The sequence below is a fragment of the Mesoplodon bidens genome, assembly GCF_964165515.1.
Source record: "Mesoplodon bidens genome assembly, chromosome: Y".
In the NCBI taxonomy this organism is placed as follows: Eukaryota; Metazoa; Chordata; class Mammalia; order Artiodactyla; family Ziphiidae; genus Mesoplodon; species Mesoplodon bidens.
Window position 1 is genome coordinate 27,472,963 of NC_138180.1, and position 6,000 is coordinate 27,478,962.

Here is a 6,000-nt window from a genome sequence, read left to right on the forward strand (position 1 = left end):
GCCTTGGGAATCTAATTCTGGTATTGATTGTTTTTGCTGATTGTCTCCCCTTGTAGCTGATTTCTTCATTATTGTGTAAATTTAGATCATGAGCTCATGTTTAGCTAAACAGCTGACCTTGTAAGAGGCTTAGGTGTGAATGCTCGTAAGCTTCATCAGAAAGTCGGCAAAGATTTATTTGTGTCACTCCAATGAGTTGCCCGCGAGGACCCCGTTTTCTATAACTGTTGTTCCAATACTCCCTCTAGAGGCAGGGACTCAGACAGGGCTGCTTTGCGGCCCCCGATCTGGGGCAGGGACAGTGGGCTGCCTGTGGCCCTGGCAGGAGCCTCTCCACGTGGGTGCCAGGGACCCAAATGCCTGCGATCTTCGGTCCCCTGGCTGGAAGCTACGATGCCCAGACCTATAGTTAGCTGAGCAGCAAGGTGTACTGCGCGGACAGGTTCCACAAACACTTCAAGTATGAGGGCGGGCTGAGTGTAAAGGTGAGAGTTTGGGCAACTGTGCAGACAAAGAAGGCGCCCTTTGGACAGGGCCTAAATGCTTGTGACACCACACAGCGCCTGCCGGGCTCTGAGGGCCCTGCCCTGGGCCCCCTGCTCCCTTGCATTTGTTCATTCACAGCAGTAATGGCCACTCCCACTCCCTCAGTGAGTGCAGTGTTCCAATCTCCCTCAGCCCCGCCCCCTCTCCGCAGGTTACCATGGACTACAGATGCTGCATCCTGAGGCCAGGGCGTTCCGAGAATGCCAAGGGCAGACATGATGACCTTAAATGATTTCCTCTTGTGTCAGTTTTGTAAACTTTAGGAGCTAGGAAATGGTCCACTTTACAGAAATGTTCTAATTTACTGGCATTTCCTATATTTTCTGCTGTAACATTGATCTGATTCTTTCTGTATATTCTTTACTTATGTTTGTGTTTTCCTAAATCAAAGTGTGTCTTTTAAATCTTTTCAAAGAATATTCTTTGGACTTACTACATCACCTGAATTTTATACGTTTTCTCTTGTATTAAGTTCTGCTCATATCTTTATTTATCTTTTTTCTATGTTCTCAGGGTTTATTCTTTGGATGTTCTGATGTCAATTAAAACACTTTGTTATTCATTTTAATAAATATTTTTACTTATAAAGATTTGAACTTTTGAAGATTCCAGCTTACTTGTAAGTCTCTAAGGGTCAGGTCCTCTACATTGTTTCTGGCCTAAGGCTTAGTTCACCATATAGCAATGTATATATTGACCTATTTTCCCCTCGACTTTCTGTGTTTCCCTACATCTCACCTTTCTTTGCAGACAAGCCATTTGAAATACCCTTAACTTATTTCACAGCCCATAAGTCTTTGAAATAATGTGTATTTTTAAGAGAAATCTTCTTATATAATTAGGCAGAAAATCTGACCTGCCATAGTTTTCCAAACAGCATAATTTAACTCTTCTCAATGATGAATCTGTTGTATTACACAATCTTTGAGTATTTACCTTTGTCAATGATATTTTCTTTAAAAATGTTTTAGAGATCCTACCAGTCTTTGAAAACATCCTTGTTCCTTGTTTCAGTTCCACTTTTATGTATATTTTCTGCCTTGCACCTGATTATTCCAACATCTGATGGATGGCCTGGGGAATCTAATTCTGGTATTGATTGTTTTTGCTGAATGTCTCCCCCTTGTAGCTGATTTCTTCATTATTGTGTAAATTTAGATAATGAGCTCATGTTTAGCTAAACAGCTGACCTTGTAAGAGGATTAGGTGTGAACGCTCGTAAGCTTCATCAGAAAGTCGGCAAAGATTTATTTGTGTCCCTCCAATGAGTTGCCCACGAGGACCAGGTTTTCTACAAGTGTTGGTCCAATACTTCCTCTAGAGGCAGGGACTCAGACAGGGCTGCATTGCGGCCCCAGATCAGGGGCAGTGGCAGTGGGCGGCCTGTGGCCCAAGCAGAAGCCTCTCCGCGTGTGTCCCAGGGTCCCATCTGCCTGCGAACTTTGGTCACCTGGCAGGAAGCTACGATGCCCAGACCTATGGTTAGCTGTGCAGCGAGGTGTATTGCGCGGACAGGTTTCACACACACTTCAAGTAAGAGGGCGGCCTGAGTGGTAGGTGAGAGTTTGGGGAGCTGTGCAGAAAAAGAAGGCGCTCTTCGGCCTGGGCCGAAATGCTTGTGACACCCCACTGGGACTGCTGGGCTCTGAGGGCCCTGCCCTGGGCCCCTGCTCCCCTGCCCTTTGTTCAGTCACAGCAGAGATGGCCACTCCCACTCCCTCAGTGAGGGCTGTGTTCCAACCTCCCTCACCCCACCCCTCTCCGCAGGTTACCATGGACTAAAGATGCTGCATTATGAGGCCAGGGCGTTCCGAGAATGCCAAGGGCAGACATGATGACCTTAAATGATTTCCTCTTGTGTCAGTTTTGGTAAACTTTAGGAGCTAAGAAATGGTCCACTTTACAGAAATGTTCTAATTTACTGGCATTTCCTATATTCTCTGCTGTAACATTGTCCTGATTCTTTCTGTATATTCTTTACTTATGTTTGTGTTTTCCTAAATCAAAGTGTGTCTTTTAAATCTTTTCAAAGAATATTCTTTGGACTTACTACATCACCTGAATTTTATACGTTTTCTGTTGTATTAAGTTCTGCTCATATCTTTATTTATCTTTTTTCTATGTTCTCAGGGTTTATTGTTTTGATCTTCTGATGTCAATTAAAACACTTGGTTATTCATTTTCATAAATCTTTTTACTTATAAAGATTTGAACTTTTGAAGATTCCAGCTTACTTGTAAGTTTCTAAGGGTCCGGTCCTCTACATTGTTGCGGGCCTAAGGCTTAGTTCACCATATAACAATGTATATATTGACCTATTTTCCCCTCGACTTTCTGTGTTTCCCTACATCTCACCTTTCTTTGCAGACAAGCGATTTGAAATACCCTTATTTCACAGCCAATAAGTCTTTGAAATAATGTGTATGTTTTAGCGAAATCTTCTTATATAATTAGGCAGAAAATCTGACATGCCATTGTTTTCAAAACAGCATAATTTCAGTCTTCTCTATGATGAATCTGTTGTATTACACCAACTTTGAATATTTAGCTTTGTCAATGGCATGTACTTTAAAAATGTTTTAGAGATCCTACCAGTCTTTGAAAACATCCTTGTTCCTTGTTTCAGTTCCAGTTTTATGTATATTTTCTGCCTTGCACCTGATTATTCCAACATGTGATGGATGGCCTAGGGAATCTAATTCTGGTATAGATTGTTTTTGCTAATTGTCTCCCCCTTGTAGCTGATTTCTTCATTATTGTGTAAACTTAGATCATGAGCTCATGTTTAGCTAAACAGTGGACATTGTTAGAGGCTTAGATGTGAACGCTCGTAAGCTTCATCAGAAAGTCGGCAAAGATTTATTTGTGTCCCTCCAATGAGTTGCCCGCTAGGACCCCGTTTTCTACAAGTGTTGGTCCAATACTTCCTCTAGAGGCAGGGACTCAGACTGGGCTGCATTGTGGCCTCCGATCTGGGGCCGGGGCAGTGAGCGGCATGTGGCCCGGGCAGGAGCCTCTCCGCGTGTGTCCCAGTGACCCATCTGCCTGCACACTTCGGTCCCCTGGCAGGAAGCTACGATGCCCAGACCTATGGTTAGCTCTGCAGCGAGTTTTACTGCACGGACAGGTTCCACACACACTTCAAGTAAGATGGCGCCCTGAGTGGTAAGGTGAGAGTTTGGGCAGCTGTGCAGACAATGAAGGCGCCCTTTGGCCTGGGCCTAAATGCTTGTGACACCCCACTGGGCCTGCCGTGCTCTGAGGGCCCAGCCTTGGGCCCCCTGCTCCCCTGCCCTTTGTTCAGTCACAGCAGAGATGGCCTCACAAACTCCCTCAGTGAGGGCAGTGTTCCAACCGCCCTCAGCCCCGCCCCCTCTCCCCAGGTTACCATGGACTACACATGCTGCATTCTGAGGCCTGGGCGTACCGAGAATGCCAAGGGCAGACATGATGACCTTAAATGATTTCCTCTTGTGTCAGTTTTGGTAAACTTTAGGAGCTAGGAAATGGTCCACATTACAGAAATGTTCAAATTTACTGGCATTTCAGATATTCTCTGCTATAACATTGTCCTGATTGTCTCTGTATATTCTTTACTTATGTTTTTGTTTTCCTTAATCAAAGTGTGTCTTTTAAATCTTTTCAAAGAATATACTTTGGACTTACTACATCACCTGAATTTTATACGTTTTCTGTTGTATTAAGTTTTGCTCATATCTTTATTTATCTTTTTTCTATGTTCTCAGGGTTTATTGTTTTGATCTTCTGATGTCAATTAAAACACTTGGTTATTTATTTTAATAAATCTTTTTACTTATATAGACTTGCACTTTTGAAGATTCCAGCTTACTTGTAAGATTCTAAGTCTCAGGTCCTCTTCATTGTTGCTGGCCTAAGGCTTAGTTCACCCTATAGCAATGTATATATTGATCTATTTTCCCCTCGACTTTCTGTGATTCCCTACATCTCACCTTTCTTTGCAGACAAGCGATTTGAAATACCCTTAACTTATTTCACAGCCAATAAGTCTTTGAAATAAGGTGTATTTTTTTAGCAAAATCTTCTTATATAATTAGGCAGAAAATCTGACATGCCATAGTTTTCAAAACAGCATAATTTCACTCTTCTCTATGATGATCTGTTGTATTACACAGCCCTTTAATATTTAGCTTTGTCAATGACATGTACTTTAAAAATGTTTTAGAGATCCTTCCAGACTTTGAAAACATCCTTGTTCCTTGTTTCTGTTCCAGTTTTATGTATATTATCGGCCTTGCACCTGATGATTCCAACATGTGATAGATGGCCTAGGGAGTCTAATTCTGGTATTGATTGTTTTTGCTAATTGTCTCCCCCTTGTAGCTGATTTCTTCATTATTGTGTACATTTAGTTCATGAGCTCATATTTAGTTAAACAGTTGACATTGTAAGAGGCTTAGGTGTGAACGCTCGTAAGCTTCATCAGAAAGTCGCAAAGATTTATTTGTGTCCCTCCAATGAGTTGCCCGCTAGGACCCCGTTTTCTACAAGTGTTGGTCCTATACTTCCTCTAGAAACAGGGACTCAGACAGGGCTGCTTTGTGGCCCCCGATCTGGGGCCGGGGCAGTGAGCGGCCTGTGGCCCAGTCAGGAAGCTCTCCGCCTGTGTCCCAGCGACCCATCTGCCTGCGAACTTCGGTCCCCTGGCAGGAAGCTACGATGCCCAGACCTATGGTTAGCTGTGCAGCGAGGTGTACTGCGTGGACAGGTTCCACACACACTTCAAGTATGAGGGCGGGCTGAGTGGAAAGGTTAGTGTTTGGGCAGCTGTGCAGACAAAGAAGGCGCCCTTTGGACAGGGCCTTAATGCTTGTGACACCCCATATTGCCTGCCGGGCTCTGAGTGCCCTGCCCTGGGACACCTGCTCCCTTGCCTTTGTTCAGTCACAGCAGAGATGGCCACACCCACTCCCTCAGTGAGGGTAGTGATCCAACCTCCCTCAGCCGCGCCCCCTCTCCGCAGGTTACCATGGACTACAGATGCTGCATTCTGAGGCCAGGGCGCTCTGAGAATGCCAAGGGCAGACATGATGACCTTAAATGATTTCCTCTTGTGTCAGTTTTGGTAAATTTTAGGAGCTAGGAAATGGTCCGCTTTACAGATATGTTCAAATTTACTTGCATTTCATATATTCTCTGCTATAACATTGTCCTGATTCTTTCTGTATATTCTTTACTTATGTTTTTGTTTTCCTTAATCAAAGTGTGTCTTTTAACTCTTTTCAAAGAATATTCTTTGGACTTACTAAATCACCTGAATTGTATACGTTTTCTGTTGTATTAAGTTCTGCTCATATCTTTATTTATCTTTTTTCTATGTTCTCAGGGTTTATAGTTTTGATTTTCTGATGTCAAGTAAAACACTTGGTTATTCATTTTAATAAATCTTTTTACTTATAAAGATTTGAACTTTTA